The following is a 21,129-nucleotide window of genomic DNA, read 5'->3' on the forward strand; positions in this document are numbered from 1 at the left end:
AACACCGAGCAGCAACAGACCTCAGCACCTCTAACTCATCAGTGTGGTTGCAGTCCATGTTAACCAGGAGTCCAGTTGTTACTGACCAGTTGAGTGTCGTCTAGTGGATTTACTTGGTTCATGTTCTTTAGTACAGCGTTCAGGTTTGTCCCAAGCTTAAGTCAAGTTTCACAAGCCAAGTCTCAAGTCCTTCAGCTAAGTCTTCATAAGCAAACTGCAACATGGTTACTATCTTTTTCTATTGGAAGCAGTGTCAATACCTTTGAACAGATAATAGTAAATAGTATTTTACTGACATCAAGAGGTTTCAATGATAAGGTCAAAACTCAGGCCTAGAATATTTTTTCTGTCATGACGAGTCTTCAGAGAGGCAACAACTGCCCAAACACCCTGCCACTTGTCTGTGGGAGGACAAAACTGTGTGTTGACATCATGGCGACCAACCGCTTTATAACTGTACTGTATGGTGACGCTCTCCATCTCCTGCCAGCCTTCAGATGTCCAAAGCCTTACATTCTTTAAAGGAGGCAGCCATGAAGCTTGTTTCAGAGTTTGAGAAGTGAGCACTGTCGCCCCTAGAGGAAACGAGACATTTACAGTCTGAGGTTGTTCTGTTCTTCGGCTGTAGAGGAAAAAAAAAAAAAAAAAAAATCACATACGGTATCATTCAAGCACATCATGAAGTGACTTTTTCTTTCAGTTCCCTGTGGATCAAATGGTTTGCAGAAACATCTGTGGTATGTTGGGGACTTTGTCCCCTCTCTCTCTCTCTCTACCTCTCTCTCGCTCTCTCTCCCTCTCTGGTTTTCTATCTCTTTCTCCCTCTCCACCCCCACCCCACCACTTTTCCAGAATGGCCTGTATTTTGGGTGTGTTTCTGAAGTATAAATATAGCTGCATACGTCTCCAAGCCACTAATCAACATAACCACAATCCCAGACTTCTCCAGGAAACCCAGCATGTGGTAGCTCCAGTGACAGACTTCTGATTGGTTAAAAGAGCATAAAAATAACCTTCAGATTGGTAGAACCAAGGTACTTTTTGAGGGAGGAGCAGCTATCTCCTGAGAGTAACATTATGGGTTCAAACGGGGACTGAAAAGCAAACAGTTAGAGAAGACAAAAGTTTCAACCCTGCAGATCCAGTTTATACCATTTGAAAACATTACATCAATTTTTACTAAACCTGATGACGTAGTGATTTTCTTAATAATATTGCTGTTTACCTCAGGGAATTAACGTCCTGTGTGCCACAGCATCAATAAAACCATTTCACTCCAAAGCCTCCTGCAACAGTGAACTGTTTCAGTGACAGAGATGGGACCACAGGGTGACTGAACAATGTAAGATGATTTAAGGATTGACACTGCATGACTCATTTGGTGTGAATCACTGTTGAGCTGGAGTCTCAGAGCTGTGGTCAACAGCCACAGCATTCAGACACAACAGAAGAGGATTTGACTATTGAAGGGGTCCAATAAGGGTGAGGGGTGGGGTGGGGGGGTTGTGGCCAACTGTTCTACCAGGCTATGCTTAGAGCATTTTCATTCATTGTTATCTAGCAGTGAATGGATGAATAAACATTCATCAACGTGCCATCAGGAGCAACAGATTCAGTGTGTTTGTATGTAATTAAATTCAATTAAACTCAATTCACTTTAATGAGTACACAGTGTGTAACATTATGGTTTTTGTTGAGCACAGATACATGCAGGTATCCTCTCTTTTTGGACCAAGTCTCTAACAAGGTTTTTACATGAGATGCATGAGATGGACTTTTGATAAGGAAAACACCCTTGTATTCATGGTTACTGCTGCAACTTCACTATTCAGTTAAATCCAGTATCTTCTCCTGCAAGAAAATCTTTGAACAAACTGGTGCTGTTGACTTGGAAAGAGACGGAGAAGGTCACATTTTTCAGCACTTTCCATCTAACTATCAAGCTGATGACACAATGTTATGATAAACAGCACAGTTACAGTTTTGTCAGTGGAGTCGGCAGGTGATCGACCTCAAAACAAAGAGCAGTAAGACAAAGCTGATGTGTGAATGCACAGAAAATTGACAGACTCAAAAATAGGGGAAAGTCACTACAAGCCAGACCACGGGTTAAGTTGTAATATAGTAATTCATTAATACATTTCTATTAACAAAATGATACAACAACTTCAAGATGGCAAGTTGGAAAAGCAACTGCACGATGGAGTCTGTTAAAGTGTAACTGTGTCTTGGGAAGTAATGTATCATCAGATTTATTAGCTTGTTTTGCTCTGCCCGGCTGCTCTGCAGCTTATCAACACCAAATGCCAGATCACCTTTAATTTCCAGAGCTATGGCCAGAAGAACAATGTGTTCAGTCTCATTATGAGCTATAAACACATATTTGTTGTTCTGACAGTGTTTGTGTTGAATGTTTGTGTTTCTGTAATGATTACGAGAATCTTCTTCTGGGCGTTCGATACAAAAAATAATTACCCTCTTTTTTTTTTTGCCACAGATGTTCCCTCCGACTATGTACTCAACAAATATAACATAGTATTAGCAGAGCTATGACGTCCAAGCATTCCTCCCTGCATTTTTATAGCTTTGAATGTGAGAGTGTGTGTGTGTGTGTGTGTGTGTGTGTGTGTGTGGGTGTGTGTGTAGAGCCAACAGAGGATGAAGCAGAAAGAAATGACCTGAAAAGAGCAGCGGCTGAAACAGTCTTCTGTTCCCATCTGTTTAAACTGAAAGCTAAAGGGCATTTCAGTGTTTCCACTGGTAACCTTTCTGCACGGCGTCCCGCCACACCACAATCTTTGCCACCAAGCCAAAAAATAAAAATAAAATCAAAATAATAAAATTAAATTAAAATTAAAAATAATAATAAAATGTAGAAATTAAAATTAAAAAATAAAATATCAGAATTCAGTGATATAGTGATATTTAGCAGATGTCACATAGCTCAAACACAGACCATAACACCTGCGCACCGCTCACCAACAGCCAGGAAACACTTGGTCCAGATTCTTCAGTCTTTACTCAGGTTCAGTCCTTTCAAACTGTGGCTGGACTGTGGTAAATGTATCTATGCCAAGATGTTACGTACCTACATCACATTAATGAGCGTGCCTGTTCTGTAGACACCTCTCTCACTGCAGGGCAATTAACTGAGAAAGTATCAAAACTGACATACAGGACCTCTCACAAACTTTATCTCGCTCATGTTGGTTATTTCTGTTCATAAAAAACTCTACCTCATGTTCAGTCCCGTGCTTCCACCCTGTCCAGCTGACCGTACTCTACTTTACGGTCTCATTCAGTCAAAGAGAAACAGGTAATATGGATGGCGTCCACACCAATACACTTTAGTTTTAAAAGTCATGCTTGTGTCTGTGACATGTGATACTCTATAAAATGCCTCATTTGAAGGTGTGTTAAAGTTAATAATGCAAAACTTCACGAGATGTTCTCTTCTGAGCTCTCAGCACAAGCTTTCATGCACCAGGGGTGAAGTGCAGTGATTAGTCATGGGGAGGTGTGTTATTATGATACTGTCTCAGTGAGACATACGAAACACACCTATTAGTTTATGAATAGATCAGCAAATTAAGACAGATCACATAAACATGTCATTAAGACTGAGGCTCTGGAGGGGCTGGCTTCTATTCATACCTGCATGAAGTGTATGAAATAAATTAGCAGGCACTTGTAACCTTTTTTTAATTGTGTATTCCTTGAGAGTAAACATCAGGTCGGCCGGGCTACAACCAGTCAAATCACATTCAAATTCAACACTGGCGTGCAGACTGTTTATACAGTTACCATACACAGAAGCAGTACACAAACACAGCAACAGTGGCGGCAATCCCTTCTATCTCTTTCCCATTGAGCCTCGCTGGACACTGACCAGCAGATGTTCCTCGTACATCTCACTGTACGTCCTCTCCCTGTTGTTGTCTCAGACAAACTCTCAGTATCCACAGCCAAAGATAGACACAGATGACAGGGTACAGTATCCTCCCATGCCCTCTCTCACATCCCAGTTACATAAACCCTGTGCCCTCTAAGAAACCCTACCATAGTTGGCTGAGCAGGGATCACAATCAAACATACATCCTGCCATTACACAACAGTCCAGCTCGGCAGGGGCAGCTGAGAGAAGCCCTCAGCCAGGCTCAGGCATATCAAGATACTCTCCCTTCATTCTCTAAATGAAATCTGAAGGCCAGGGCTCAGCGGCTGAAGCTTGCCCAGGGGGAGGGCGGGGGGGGGGTAAGCTGAGAATTTAAGCCTCCATCTATCTCACATCTCACAGAGTCCCCTCAGCACCAAAGATTATGCATTTGTCATCAGATTCACCTTCTATGCATTTATGAGATTTGCCAACACAAACTGTGTTTTGTACAGACTCCTTTCTCAGTGGGGAGACTGGGACACAACAAAAAGTGATGCTCAAATGTTGCTTGAATTGCAATCACAACCCACAAAGAGCGAAAAAACAAGTGAAAAGACAAGTGTTCATAAGTGTAACTGATGTTTCTAGCGTTGTGTGCGTTGTGGTTTTATGAGGAGGCTAAGACCAGGATATCGTTGGAGGCGGTCTCCGTTTATTATGACAAAAGTGTTCAATAACAAAATCCTGTCCGTCAACTGTGACAATGCAATTTAGCCCATACACAAATTAGATGACACAATATGTTAATGTACTGGAGATTTAGCTTTTGAACGGAAACCGAAAAATATCTCAGGTCACAATGTCGTCACTCACTTCTCCTATGGGGCACAACAACATTTTATAGCGGGCACCCCATGGAAGTGCATGTAGGGATACAGAAACTGAGTCACAAACCTTCCACATATTGATTCTGGAGGGTTAACATGTCAGACTATACCTATACACACAGATTTTGTGTTGTGTTTTATTACACTACATATTACTGCTGTATAATCCACAATCTCACACATATTACTGCTGTATAATAGACTGTTGATATGATAAACGATAGGCAGGACACCGTTGTTCAAATGGGACTGATTAGTTTCCTGACCCTGAACTCACCGCAGTATGTGGAAAAACGTAACATACAATATATTGCCAACAAGTCCTGATTGGGTCTTTACCTTAAATTGTGCAATTGTTTCTTAATTCATACTAAAAAAAAACATTTATGTAATCCTGGCTTCATGCCAGCAGCCCTGCAGTGTGTAACTGAAACTAAAGATCAGAAAAGACAACTGAGATTACATCACACACAGGTGAAGTGACTGTTGTGGAGGCATGTTTTCACATCACAGAAAGTATTTGGGATCAAACACAGGTTTCAGCTACAGCCCAACAGGGCTGCCCATATTACAAAATGTATCCATTCACAGAACTATAGGGCACCTTAAAATAAAGGTGTCCACAAAACTGCATGTGTTACGTGTTCCTCCGGTTGTGTAATGTTAATATGAAAGGCTTTTGAGCTGCAAAAAAAAGCATTCTTAGGGTTTACAAGAGGAGAGCTGAGGGGTCAGTGCGGACTGGGGTGGGCTTTCTACAAGTTACCTCCCTGTGATATTGATCTGCTTGACTACTTCAGTGATTTTCCATGGATGGATGCAGTTTATAGCATTATTCATGTTTGTGTAAAGTAAGTGAACCATAATCACAAGAGCTGAAAAGTTAGAGAGGGTTTAGACTGGAGGTAAGTTACAACTGCAGCAGAGTAAATGTGTTAATATTAGGTTTCTATGAGGAAGTGGTTCCCTAAACAATTTCATTAAATTACACCAAAAAATACTTTTTATGTATGCAGGTGTTTGTGTACAGTGGTACTGATATGTGCTGCTCTTCCACCAGTCAACCTAGTGCAAGAGGCGGTGGTGGACGGGGTCCTGATCTAAAATTTCTCAATGACGTAAACGTAGATGTGCTTCCAGCCCATTTACAGTTTTTTCTTTCCATAGCATCGATAAGCTCTGACAATGGCAGCTCTGTTCTCTGTACTTGAGAAATTAAGAAAACAGGTTTCCTATTTATTACTGCTCCTTAAAAGTTCTCTTGCACACTGACCAACTCCGTTTCTCATGAAGAATTCGTCTGTGATGCATTTTTGCTAATCCTTTGTTGCGCCAGGTTTGTTTTGTGTGCTAGCAAAGGAAGCCAACACAGAGCTAACTAAACTACACAAACATGAGTTAACCATAAAAGACAACAAATAGCCAACTGATTGCTGTGGGTGTGTTCTTTAATTCATCTGAAATGGACAGAGGTTCAGGTAACTCAGAGTGGGAGGGGGAGGACTTAGTGATGTGGGCACACAACACTAAATACTACTAAAATACTGTCAAAAAAGAAGTACTGTAGTGAATCATTGTGAATTACATTTGTTTTACATTTCCATCATTACAAAATCAGTCTACAATAGTAATTTGTTCAAAACAAGTTTGCTGCAACTATACACATGAATTGAGTATAATGATAAAATAAAGTACCAATAAGAGTGACAGTACCTTTAAAGTGCCAGATCAATAAGCAGTATCAATAAAAGTAGCAGTACCATAAAAAATCTTAACGAGACTCATCCTCACTTTTTAACATGGGAAAACCAACTTTAAAATGTGTCTGGAGGGGACCTTTAAATATAACATCCTGCTTGACCCCTAAAACTATTATTTTTGGAAGCTATGTTATTGGTTGTGATACTGAAGTCATTTCCTTTTTACTGTTTATTAGTTTTGTTTGGATGGCGCTACAGAGGTATTCTACAAACCAATTTACACATTACTAAAGTCTTCATTTGCAAAAGCACGCTTTATGTTTTATGTCACATCAGTCACTCATTTGAAACTTAGGAAAGACTGTGAATGCATACTGTATGATTCACATCATTTTCATAGTCCTCAGAGCGTTCAGTGGTCACTGTTGTCCTGTATGAAAGCATCTGCATTGGTAATGTTCTTTGATTCATTATTTACAGAAACACAAAAGCCTGTTCAGACATGTTGTTAACCTCCGTCCACAGGTGATCCGAACCTAAGGTTAGGACACGTTAAGGACGCATTTAAGATCCATATTTGGAGGTGGCCGTCAGGTCAAGAGGGGATTCAAGCAACACACAGTCTTCTCACACTAACCTGCATGAGGCTCGCACAGAAAGATACAAAAAAGTTGTTTATAAAGCATCACTGCCACCAGGGCTGAATGAAAGTGCGTGCGTGTGTGTGAGATAAAGGGAGACTGTGTGTGCGGGTAAGCGCTGCAGGCTGTTTTTACTTGACCTGAAAACATGATGCATACACACAAAAAAAAGTAAGCACCTAAAATAAAACCTCAGGGCCAATGGGACAGGCACGAAATAGTGGCTGCAGCGAGGCAGCCATCAAAACATAGACTCATGGTTGACGTTCTGCCGATGCTCAACATAACCACGGAGTTAGTCAGCAGTTTGTTTGCTTTTACTGAGTTTTTCTATATTAAAAAAGTTTTAAATCTAATGCACCTAACAGAGTTGGCTTATAGCTCAGAAATCAACTACCTGTTGTGCAACATGTCGTCCTTCCACTGATCTGAACACAAGATAACCTCTAAAATGCCCTCACCCAAGACACTGCTGTACAGGGTTTCAACCCCCAACAGTGTCATACAGCGCCCGAAGTCACGTCCATCACTTTCACAGCTTTCACAGTCTGACAGCGGCAGTTTTCTGCTGATGTCTGTGCTTTAAACGTTTTGATGGAGGAGTTACACCTGTGACGTGGTGTTTTTCCATCGTAGCAATTTAATGTTTATTTTAGTGAAAGATTTGAGAGAAAATTATCCACCTGACAGTGTTTCAATACTCAGCCACATATCAAATATCCAATTTACACAGCACTACCCACACTTTTACATCATAACCAGTCATCTAGATTTTTTTTTTTGCACCAAATCACATTGGCTTTTCTGAACTAAAGTGTGTGTGTGTGTGTGTGTGTGTGTGTATATATGTATGTATATATATATATATATATACACATTTTAATTGTACTTGGAACCAAACACATTTTACAAACATTTATACACCATTTTCATTGTAATTGCTTTTCCTGCTTTCAAAATGTCTGTCGTGAAAAGGGTCTTATGTCTAAAAATGTGAGTAATTTTAACAGCTGAATTTTTTTGGAACATTTTACACAACCAGTTTATAAGAAAGTGACATCTAAGTTTTTTGTGAAAGTGAAGGTTACAGAGTGTGAAAACTGCTTTACTGGTTGTCCAGTGTGTGTAGTTTCTGCTGCATCAAAGTTGATTAGGATGGAAAAAGAAACACATTGTCCAGTGTCAAAGTCATACGATTTACATACCAGTGGACCATACTGATCTCTTTTTGGTAAAAAGCTGTAGCTATAAAATCTTTGATATGTATATTTCAACCAGTGAGCTGTAATCACAGTAATTGCTCTCCCTCTGTCTCGCTCTCTCACACACAATCACATCAAAGCATTTGTACAGGAGGGTATTAAGCTTATCACCTTCCACAGTTATTATTAGAAATCTTACAAGACTTCCCACCATGCACCTAAAAACTACTGTCAATCCTTTTATATTCACACTGTCTGAATGACACACAAAGCAAATGAGAAGCAGACTGAGAGACGGACAGAGACGGACAGATGAGGCAGTCGTTTCGTGCTGTTCGTATTTGTTGAGTCTACAGCCAGATGGTGGATGTGGCATTTATTTGGGTCAGTGATGTTTCACATTTCCAAAATGCCCTTCAGAGGGAAACCTCAGCCGCCACTTATTTGAACCCAAGGAACTGAGAGATCTGTTAGAAATTATGACCCGTCCAATAAATCGCTGTGCAACGCAAAGGCCACTTAAAGAATCACAGGAAATGAACGAATGACACAGAAATGTGAATCATTCACTGAGCCATTACTGGGCTTTTAATAAGCGAACAGACACATGTTAAGCAACAACGCAACATGTCAACATTTTATACCATCAACCACAGAAGAAAAGGTCTTACGTGTGTTTCCAGTGGGATGTGACTGCAGGGCTTCTTTTTCATCTGACAAACCACTGCAGATCTGCTGACTAATGGACTGTGTGCTGCACTGACACAGGGTTGAGTTTAGAAACTTTGAATTGGGATTAAGATGGTGCACAGATTGAAAGAAGCAGAGCACATTCAGGAAATAAGTAAAAATGTGTCAAGACTTAAGTTTAAGATCAATTATCAACAGTCACTGTAAATGAATGCCAAATAAACAACATTCTGATGTAAAATCATATTATAAAACATATTTTTTTAAAGTCAAAATTTCCTATTTCCTATTCCCTGTTGTGGTCTGTACCCTGACACATAAAAGACCTCGAACCCTTCCAAGACCTCCCAAACTCTGAGTTTGTTTTTTGTCTCTTTGTGGTCATTTTGTGTCTCTTTGTTTGATGTTTTGCATCTATTTGTGGGTAACTGATGTACTGAAGTGATTAGCTTGTAGCTTGTTTGTCAAAGGGAAAGCCGATGGGACAACACTGAATACTTGTCATTTTAGCATGATTTCTGGGTAAATAATCAAATTCTGTCCTTTCACTCAAACTGCAAAACATCATATTTTACCACTAACTGTACAAGTGGTGTCTGGTCTTAGGTTTTGAGATGTTTACCTCTGAAACTTCTGCTGCCACAAATGCAGCTTTTTATGTCATCAGTGTGTTTTTCAACATATAACGCCCTGGTTATGCTGTATATTCCACAGATGTCACTATCAGGATTATTACTGCAGTAGAAAGTAGTGCTGTACCAAAATCCTCTCACCTTTATTAGCAGACCTTGAACACGCCATAATTGCAGTAAAAATATGAGTCAGTCTAACCCCAACTTTAACCCTTCACCTGGTCCGCCACATGCCACACGATATGTTCTGTTACATAACTGCAGTAACCCAACAACAACCAGTGTTCTGCTTCAGTAAGAGTGAATGGACATACAGTTTAATTGGCCCAGTTCCCATAAACTGTACACTGAATGTTGTGAGTTAACAAGCTTCACATCTGATTTATAGACGTAGCTTTGATGTGCTGTGAAATAATCTTTGAACAAACACACACAAACACACACAGACATACAAACGTGTTGTTGTTCTCCATGATGTGTTGTCAGTATATGTGCTGACTGCTCATCCACAGACACAGCATGAAACAAACTGCACCCAGACTCTGAAACAATGAAAATAAGGAAGCCACTAATTATCTAACAGTTAATTGGAGCATGTTTTGTATAAACAAACATTGGGCACCTCAGCCTTGGTACAAACACACATGTGCAGCAATGTGCTCTTCTTTGTCCCTCTTATACACACAGAATTGCAAAGCACACTCACACACTTGACTGTCGCAGCTTAAAAAGTCAGAAAATGGTTCAATTCTTAAAACTCATGACATACTATAAGTATAAAATTATCTAGAACAAAAGATAAATCAGTTAAATTAGTTAAGAGGTCTATAAAAATCAAGCTACTTAATGATACTTTAACAATTAGTTGATTCATTAACCAATCAACAATAAAAATAAAACTAATAAAGAAGCTACAGTTTTGATAAACGATTAACCATTTAACTCATTTATCAAACCAAAAGGCCAAACAATCTCTGGTTCCTTACCAATGTTAGGATTTGCTGCTCGTCTCTTTTTCAGTTTCTGTACATTGAGTACAACAACAGAATTAATCAGGTAAATGAAAACGTGATGAATCATAAAGAAAATAATAATTAGTTGCAGCCCTACCAAATACCTCATATGTCTGCAGTGTTAACAAGATGTCTGTCTGTATTGGCTAAAATGGAATTCACATTAAGACATTTAAAAGGTTTAAAGGCTTAGAATAATATTTAAGTGTTATATATCAGCCTTGGTGATATAATACACTGGACACTTTTATTTACACTGAGATTTCAATACGTTTGGTTTAATTGCTAATGGTGTAATAAGGATGTCAGACTGGACATAACGTGATTGGTGGTCAGAAGAAGCTGAATCCATTTAAGCACACATCCATAAACACACAGAAATTCACAGAACAACACTGGGCTGTGTGACAGGGCTGGCTCACGCCTTCCAGCATTATATGGCCATAATATCAGCATTAAACCATACAAGAGCAGTCTGTGCCTTTAAAACAGTACTCTGCCAATTTAGTGTTGCACTCATAACATTCTCAGACTCACAATGGACTTTTTAAAAAAAAATATGGATCAAAATTGATGCATCAGAAACAGAAATATCATTTTTTCCACAAACACTCTTCTTCCTGAAATTTGTGGAATTACACTTTAACAAAATCGTCATCTAGAAATTTGATTTGTATTTTCTTCCGGTTTGAAATACGCAGAGGGAGCAAGAATTTGAAATATCTACAGAGACACGTGGTACATCAGCCATATTTTTATTATTTTACAAATACTAACTACTCACTACAACATTATAGAAAAACGTTTCAGATGAAAATAAGCTTGTCTCTCACTGAATGTATTTAATGTTGTTGCATTTGCAGAACAGATGCAGTTTATTATACTATTACAATAACCCTCAACACTAGTCATATTTTATTTGCTATTTTTGCATGCATTTATCATTATTGTGTTCTGACTTATTATATTTAATAATAAAGTACTTGTTATAAAGTTGGTCATTTGTTTGTGCACACAGGTCAAAAGATCAAAACTTTATATATTTATAGACTGTTTAAGCAGTGAGGGTGGTTTATGAATAGTTTTTAATACTGGTTTCCTATGCACACACTTCTCACTGTAGGAGGCCTTGACCACCAAGCCCACCCTCCCTTTTCAGCATGAGGCCAGGTTTCCTTATTCAACAACGTTGGCTTTCCCCTCAGGAAATGCTGGAGGCGATGAGGGTCAAGATAGTTTCATCCCAAAACAAACAAGCTCCCTGACACCACTGACCTCACTCCCATGACTCTTGTATAACTGCTGTTTCATTTATAAGCATCAATTTCGTAACAGCCCAACTTGGCTGTGATCAAGCAGGGAAATCTGAAGAAGTGGCAGGCAGGAAAATGAAATTTTGGTTTCATAAAACCAAACAATATGGATATGAAGATTCATACATCTGGCTTTTCACTCATTTGCAGAGTGAACACTCTTTAACGTGGTAGTTGTGGTTATTTGATGTGGGGTTGTGTGAGGCAGTCGTGCATAGTCAGTGTGTTAGCTGCAGTAGATTCAGATCAGCTTGCTGCCAATATTCATTCATTTGTACACTTCATTTAGAGTACTTTCTGAAGTTTAGCTCTGTCTGGTTCACTCAGCCGACCTGTGGCTGTGGCGGAATACAGTGTGCGCCACAGGTGCGCTTGAATACGGTCGTTCAGCGGTTGAGAGAAATGTAGTTCCAAAGGAAAGTGCTGTTTTGACGGGAAGATAAAGCACTAAAAACATTCTGAATGAAGCATACATTTCAGTGGACAGTGGATTGTTTCAGTGGGCATCTTTTAAAAGTGTTGAAAACACATTTTTTCTGTTGGCCCCGTGCACAGTAGAACATCTCTCTGCTAGTGCGCCACGTTCCCTGCTGCCTCTCCTAACTGACAGTACACTGATCTGAATCTATTGCAGATAATACACTGAATACGCATGACTACCTCACACAACACCACCTGAAATAACACAAACTATCCCTTTAAAGTAAACAATTTTTACAACTCTGATGACCCATGCTTAACTGCTTAGCCCTGTGTCTTGCAAACATTTTTGCAACAAATTACACTGCACGGTAACACTCAGCCGCTTCATCTCCCTCTTATCTTTCTTTTTCTTGCTCTCTGTCTGTTTGGATTGCAAAAAAAAAAACAAGACAAAAAAAAAAAAAACATCTGTTCACAGTAACCAACATCTAAAGAGCCAATATCTTCCCCTTGAGCCAGCTGCTTGTTGTTTTTGTTTTCACATGCTCGCCCAGCTTTATCTGCACGTTTGATTCATTTGGAAGCAGCAGTGTGTCAGGTCTGATCAAGTCTAGTAGATTTTCACTGAGAGATATATGTAAACACTGGGAGGAAATTTGCAGTAGTCCTTTCAATGATGCAACAATAGCAAAAACATCGAACAGGAACTCAGTACAAAGGACTACATTAGGTGCAAAACGTTCCACCGTGCAAAACAAGTTCAGAAGAGAGCTGCAGCATGCTATACCATAATACAGTAAATACAACAGAGCAGATAAATAAAACTGCTGTCGGAATAGAACTGATTGTATGTGTGTATCATGTGACAAATTGGGAAAACATATGATTATTATTATTATTATTAACAAACATCTGGTCCTCACAAGATAAAACAAGTTTTCCAGTAAGGTTTGGTTGGGCAGATGTTGGGTTAGTGTTCGGACATGCAGTGGTTACGTTTAATGTGAGGGAACACGTCTCCAGGGAACTCATTGGAAGTCAATGCGAAGTGTGTGTGTATGTCTGTCCTTGTGATGAAATGTGTGCCCTTATATGTGCGCTAATAACACACACATGCACACATGTATACATAGACACAGACAGGCAGAAGTTGCTGCAGGGTGAGTGTGGCTGCAAACAGTATATGATGTCTTCATTAAAACCATTTCACAAGGTGTCAGCATGTATCAGGCTCATGCACCAACAACACTTTGTTACTGTGACATTTCTGCTGCCTTCTGCATCTATCTGTCAATTCTACCTTTAATCTATCATGTATTTCTTCTCTTATTTTATACATTCACTTCAAAAACATGTACTCTACTCTGTTTCTTTAACTTGTAATTGGCATGTACTGGATACTGTGTGCCTGCATGTGTTGTTTTGTGTTCTAACTCTTCCCCTCCTTTAGTTGTGAACATTGGGAGTGGACATTGTGTACTGGGGAGGAGCTACAGCAGCTACAACAGTAATATGCTGCATACCCACTGATGTGTCAGTATCAATAACCTAATGATGTCAAATATAATAATATATAAGTCAGGGGCATCAAATCAGTACAGTTTTACTTAAATAATAAACGTAATGGAGTATTTTATATCACAGTAATAGTACTTTTAGTGAAGGATCTACATACCTCTACCAACAATGATGACTTTAAAGGCAAATGAAAATTTTGTGGAGCAGCAGTGTTTATTCTATCATGTTGTCAACTTGTGACCACACCCGGATTGAGAATGCACACACATACACGCGATCCAGGTTTTGAATTACAGGTTTTCAGCAGAGGCTATTACCTGTTGGAAACACCTGCAGTTTATATAAGATTTACACTGACAGGCTACAGCCTATGATCACAACCTGAAGGACAATATCAAAACCTGTAGATATATTCAGTAATACAGGATTTACACCGCATGATTGTGACAATACTCTCCTGAGCGAACAGTAACAGTATTAATACATTAGCCTATACTACAGTGTAGCTATAGCAGAATAGCACACGCAAGCACATACTGTCCCATCTTCACCAATACAGCTCTATGACTCAGATTCTTCTATCTCTCTGTCTCTATCTCACACACACACAGTCATTGTTCATACTCTTCTGCATAGGTAGACCTATGACAAATAATGAAATATATAACCTGCATCATACAGGATTTCCGCCATAACACACATCCTGGCATAGAGACACAATGACACAATAGCCAAATGTTTTCTTAAAGAGACTAATGTCAACTTCTCATGGTTTTAACACAACACCCTGAGACAAGACAACATACAATGAGGTCAGAGCATAGTGTGGGAACAATAATAATAAGCCTACCTCAATGATGGTCTTCTCTCTGGCCTTTCTCCTTTCTCCACCACATCATTAAAGTCCAGGCCTTCAGACGCCATTATAAAGGCATCATTGACTTGTCCTGGCTCTCAGTTCACTTTAAATACTCGCCTTGTGGAAAGATGAGTTCTCCTCTTCACAGTTTGCCACCAGCAAAGTGAGAAACATCCTCAAGGCTACAGGCATGTTAAGGAAGGCGGATCAAACATGGTGTTCAGCATCTTTGATGGCGACTTGTCTTGTTCTCACTTGAAGTATCTGAACTTGATGCGCTTGTTAGCAAACAATGATGCGTTAGCATCGTCCTCTCCAGGCTAACCTGCTAATGCTAGTATGCTACGTTTTGATAAAAGTCGAGACAGATGGTATGTTTGCCCCAAATTCAGTTTCTCCGATATCATTTTCTTTGTTTTCCTTCCTCTTTGCTTCTCCGCTGCTCCTACCTTTGTTTTCCACGGTGTTTTAAGAAGCATTTTTCTCACGCCTCTAATCGGACTTACCGCTAAATTCCCACGGTCACCACTTGACCTCTGACCTGACTTGTCGTCATCATGATATAGACACAACCAGCAAACTAGTCGTTTTTTATTTGCAAGCAAACTAATTCTGTACGTATTGGTTCATATTCAACACACACGCTCAATTCATTTATTTGATTTATTTATTTGAAAAAAAAAACAAAGCCGGGAGGAAGCCACAGCTTTTGCGGCTTTGGACGCCCCCTAGAGGCCGGAGGCCGCCATGCCCCGGCCGAAGAGCACAATCCCTGCCTGCTTGTGACTGACAAGGTTGTTTATTATTGTAATTACAAGACTGCTTTGTGTATGATTAATAAAATTAGGCTATGTTATACCACAATCATGTTGTGGGGGAGTAAATGAAGATCATTCACATATATTTTTGGCTTTGACCCGTAGGATAAGAACTCAAGAAGAAGTGGGGGAAATGGACAATGTTTGCATGTCAACGACAAGATGTAAGAACGAACGAATGATCACTATATAGAAATGTATTGATTTTGTGAAGATATGCCAATCCAGACCTTTCACTATGTGTTTTTTCTTTTCACTTCTTTTCTATGTTGTACCTTTTACATATGAAAAATCAATAAAAAGAAAGTATTTTTAAAAAATTAAAAATTTAGGCTATGATGGTGGCATTCTTGCAGGGGCCCCATGATTTTCTGTGCCCCAGGCAACCGCCTATGTCATCTGTGCCAGGGGAGGGTGCATCAGTGGTGTGAATATGTACTGTAGCTGACCAAAGCAGGATATGCCTTTGACTTAAATTATTCTACAGGTGTAATATATGGTTTATAAGAGCAATATCAATTACCTAATGATAATACTCTATGGGAATAGTCACTGCAGTCACTGGATTTGGTTTCAAGAGAATCCCCATTTTAATAAAACCAACTACGTGTCAAATATAGTCGCTTGTAACTGCAGTGGTCACACAGATAGGCTATTCTGGTTTGCACGCACACATGCTGCACAAAAACACTTACCCATAACCTAATCTCTTGCACCTGTTTTGCTGATAGGGTTGTGCTCACACCTGAATGTGTTTGTTTTGCATGCGCTCTTTTTCTCTGTCATCACTGCTTTATGCCACACGCAGACAGACACAGACAGACACACACTTCCTCTATTCTACTGTCATGAAACTTCATCCCTTCATTCAGCCTCTAAGTCTTCCCCTTGTCCACCGTTGTCATTTCTCTCTTCCAAATGCATGTATTTATGCACCTTTACACAGGTTTAACTTATGTTGGCAACATAATAACAGACTATAACAGTGATTACATACATCTGTCTGCAAACAAGACCGCTTCACATGCTTGTTCTTACTGTAACACACACCTCCAAAAGGGCTGATTTGGTCAGATTTGACATGGAAGCTGGTGGGTGGGAAGTGAAACATTTTTGCCCCCTCATTTAAGTGACACATTTGAAGGTAATTACAGGGATAAATTTCATAGTTCGACCTTAATTCTATGGTAAAGTGTGAGGCTACATTTCATCTTTTAACCTAAATTTTGTGGATAATTATAGGTACACATTTCACACTTTAACCTAAATGCTGCAGTTAATTACAGGGATACATTTCATAATTTGTGTTAACATGCAGAAAATCCCCACAATCCCTCACAAAAGCCTACTGGGCATACATGTTACAACTATTACAATAGAGAGAAAAAGCCACAACTGTTTTACTGGAAAGCCCTGCAGACAAGAAGTAGCTGCATTTAACGTTTTTAAGGCTTGACAAGTGAGAAAAATGTCAAGGGGAAGAGTGATATTATGACCCTAATGGACTGACAATATGTCAGATTCTGTAAAGAAATTTCTGTAAAGTGACTCCTCTACCTCACACAGACAGGTTTCAGATTCATTTATCAGTCAGTGTGTTTCTGGAATATAGCGTAAATTTCTCTTGATACTGGTACCAGTGGTCTCCCTTTGGGCCCTTTGTGATTCGCAGATTTCGTTGAAGTAAAGGCAGTGCCTTTAATCAAATCAGCAAAAGACTAAAATGAGAAAAAAAAGAAATTTGCCTGATTGTTTTTACTTTGCCTAGATTTAAGATCTTTTTCTAATATTGATATGAGTGTGACAACCAAGTAATTCATTTTTCAGTCATGTTATTAGTCAGGTTGGTCTTAAAAGATGTTAAATATCTTACTAAGACACATAAATATTTACCAGTTACCTTCAAATAAGTTTGAGAAATTAATGCAAATGGTGATTCTCCAGATTATTTACTTTGGATAAGAAAAAATAAGATTTAATCCAACTAAAATAAGATGTCATATCAACTTTATAAACCACTCTTAATGTTTCTCAACCTTTCTTTTCCTTAACAGTTGCTATTACAGTACACTTCCCAATTTACCTTCCCTGCCTAGATTTTCCCAGCCAGCCTGGGGAATTGGAGCACTCAGAGGGCTGCTTCTGTAACCTCTTGGATCACTGTTTCCAAATTGGGTAGAAGGATTCCCAGAGGCCCCTGAGAGCGCTCCAGGAGGAGTTTAAATTTCAATATAACTACTAATTAATACGAGAGAAAGTAAAACAGTGGCAGTGTCATTCCTTCAACCGGTGCATCTCTACCAAGAGGAGAGACTGACCCCATTCTCTACATGACCTTTAAGTTTCAGATTTTAAGGGGATCGACCTGGTCAACGTTTGGGAATCATTGCTGTACACTACCCTTTGATTGTACAGTATGAATGCACGCAGTTGGCAACTCAGCGGCCCAGTCCTAACAGATGGTCTTCAGTGTTGTGACTGCTCAGCCAGGAGAGCCTTTTAACTGTCATGTCTAATACACCCCTGTCATGTGCTGGCAACCAGGAATTACCCTGCACTAGCCCAACAAGGAAAGTCAAACCACACTGAGACAGCTTCATAAATATCTCTACATGTCCTCTGTGTCAGCTGCATCCTTATGTTTTTACTGCAATCAGCAGAAGCAGGAGAGCAAAGCGTTTGTTGCATTCTGGCCTCATCTCCATCAAGAACTGTCTGTTTGACAAAATTATTCTGTGATAACTTGGCATCTTGAGGTATTAAAGAAATACAGGTGTTAGTAAATAATCATATTTATTAAAATATGATATCTGCTCTGGTTATCCATCACATCCAGTGTAACTGGTGTCTATAGAAGTTGTCTGTGCATTTGTATAGTTTGAGTAGCCTCTATCTTTGAATACAGAGCATGAAGCTTCATTATTTATCCATGCTGTGGCTGGAATAACTGGTTATAGGTTTACTGTGTGTTAATTAAGGTAATTAAGGTTTTAATTATGTTTAACTATAAAACTATGTTTCTGCACAAAGCCAATCCACAAGACAGGGCCACAAAATTATCTGGTAATGCAGGGCCCAGCTGAGGGCTTAGTTAAGTCTGTATTGTAGTGGTGCAAATTCCTGTTGCCTATTTTGCCCAGTTGATAGTGTTCTGATACTGAGCAACGCTCAAACTTTTAAAAACTAATTTTCACATCTGCAGGGCACGATCCTCAAAGGACAGACTTTCCATCGAGGATTCCTTTAATTGACAGGTCGACAAAGAGGAGGATGAAGATAGATTTCAACATTAAGGTGACCACAGAGCAGCATACAGCATACAGTTGTAGTCGAGGTGTTGTGCTTTCCACTTTCTGTTTTCAACTTTCTAACTTTTCCTCACTTTATCAGAGAAGTAAAGGAAACACTTGTATCAGGCTGGACTGAAAGAACCAGAATCCTTCTGCTCAGACACACATCTAGTCCACTTTGCCCAAAAGCATCAGGGTGCTTCCTCCAAGTCTCTGTCCAGGCAGAACGATGAAAGACTATGTGGAGCTGTGGCACATCCTTCTCCGATGAGCTCATCCAAACACAGACAAAACTCATTCAGCAACCACAGAGGGGCCGGGATGGCAGCGGGAGAGCATGTAAGAGGAAGAAGATGGAGAAATGGTTGTTTTTGGATAATTGGGTTCAGAGCATCTGCTGAACGCAAAGGAGGGGGTTAGAAAATGTGGCAGGAGGTCCTGGATACTCAGCACCTGTGTGGGTTTCTTGGCCATGTTGATGTCCGGTGGCGAGCAGGGATTTTGGTTGTGTATAAGGAATCATAAGAAGCAGCCATCTACAGCTAATTAGTCATGGAGAGAAATTACAACCAGACACATTATACCACATTGTAATGCAATGTCTTATCCAGCACCTGCAGGCAAATTCTTTTTTTTTTGCTCTGCTCCCACTGCCAGATGGACATCAGATATGAGACAACCCACTCACCAATGCCAACATTTGTCTTAAGCATGTTGTCAAAAAATTAATCACTAATTATTCATTAGGCTACGTTCCTATTACTGCAAAGAAACTGATCTCTAGTTCAGATGGTGACTCATATTCTCATTTTTTGACAGCCTGCAATTTACACTGTAATTTTGGTGTATGAATCAGGAACCAATAAAATACTGACTAGTTCTTACTGGCACATAAATGTACTGTGGAAGAAAACAAGACCATGGGAAACAAGGGGGAGAAGAAAGGAGAGATAAATTATACTAAGATTTTTAGATGTAATTTAAGATGTAATTACCTGACAGGGACCAGACAATGAATGGTACTGGGAAGCAAAACTAAATTTTGTTAACAACCTTGTTCTTACAGTGTAATTAAAGATAAAAAGTGGAGAACAGCTGTATACTATATTACAGCTCACACACCTTATTCTTACACTATGATTAAAAGAATCAACATTAAAGATTGGCTAGTGGGGTCCAAAAGTCTGAGTCCACTTTTCTATCCATTCACTTGAATGAAAAAGTGATCTCAGACATTTTGGACCCCACTGTAAATCAATATATTATATTATTACATTACTTTATTATAGTTTTTCCTCCTCAGATGACAATAGAAACTTTTCAGACGTGTGCACTTGACAAAGTTGTCTTGTTTTCTGCTCCCATACCTGTTATGAGCTGCTGCTGTGCTGAAAGAACATGACCGCTATAGAGCAAATTTTAAAAAGTAGGCCATGGATCCAACTCTAACCTTGTCCTTATTTTAAACGATGAAATAGAAGAGAGTGTGGCTGCAGCACCATTCTTACTCTACTGTATTTTCTCATAACCACAACAATGTCTGTTAATGTGTGAAACTACAACATATAGTTTACATTTCACCATAGCAGTATGTGACCTGTAGTATATGAGGCTGTTCTCCACTTTTTACTCTTTAATTTTACAGTAAGAACAAGGTTGTTAACACCATTATTTTGTTTTCTCAGGACTGTGCCATGTAGGAACCCAGTATCTACAAAAATAATGTATGTACGTAAGTCTGAGTTTCATTTATTCCTTATTTCCCACAGTCTTGTTTATTTCCACTGTACATGCATTTAAATCCCAGTAGGAACCAATTAGTTACTTACTGGTAACTGTCAATAATTAAAGCCATTTGGCCATTTAAGGCCACTTGGACCCAAATGCAGACTACAGACAAACAGGTAAGGGGTAACACATGGGGGAAGAAATGCGGGAGGTGGCAGGCAAGGAGAACAGCTGTAACAGGCAGGCAAAAAGCTTTCAAACAGGCAAGGCAGTTAGACTTCAAGGTAAAAGAGGTGGAAGCAAGTCACATTGATAAACTATGGATAGCACAACGATCTGACCAGCTGTCAGCGCAGGATTCATGTAGTGAAGGGCCGATTAGTTGATGACAGACAGGTGTGTTGATTTCCGAGGATGAGCATGCAGAGACTGAGAGAAGGAGGGTAAGGGGGGGGGGGGGCGAGAGAGGGAAAGGGAAACGAGCAGACACAGACAAAACCAAAACACACCGAGCCGACCTCACTTATACTAAAAGGCT

At 39.6% G+C, this 21,129-nt stretch overlaps 1 protein-coding gene across 1 annotated transcript in view; it reads right to left on the reverse strand.

The window, feature by feature from the left end:
• arhgap20 (Rho GTPase activating protein 20) overlaps positions 1 to 15,295 on the reverse strand; it is a 99,813-nt gene extending 84,518 nt beyond the window's left edge. The window contains exon 1 of the mRNA XM_071481437.1: positions 14,747 to 15,295. The gene's annotated coding sequence lies outside the window, so the exon portion shown is untranslated. The remainder of the gene's footprint in view (positions 1 to 14,746) is intronic.
• Positions 15,296 to 21,129: the final 5,834 nt, after the last annotated feature.

The sequence above is a fragment of the Trachinotus anak genome, unplaced genomic scaffold (genome assembly GCF_046630095.1).
Source record: "Trachinotus anak isolate AG129_WGS33_773 ecotype Australia unplaced genomic scaffold, CSIRO_AGI_Tana_v1 ptg000001l, whole genome shotgun sequence".
NCBI classification, from domain to species: Eukaryota; Metazoa; Chordata; class Actinopteri; order Carangiformes; family Carangidae; genus Trachinotus; species Trachinotus anak.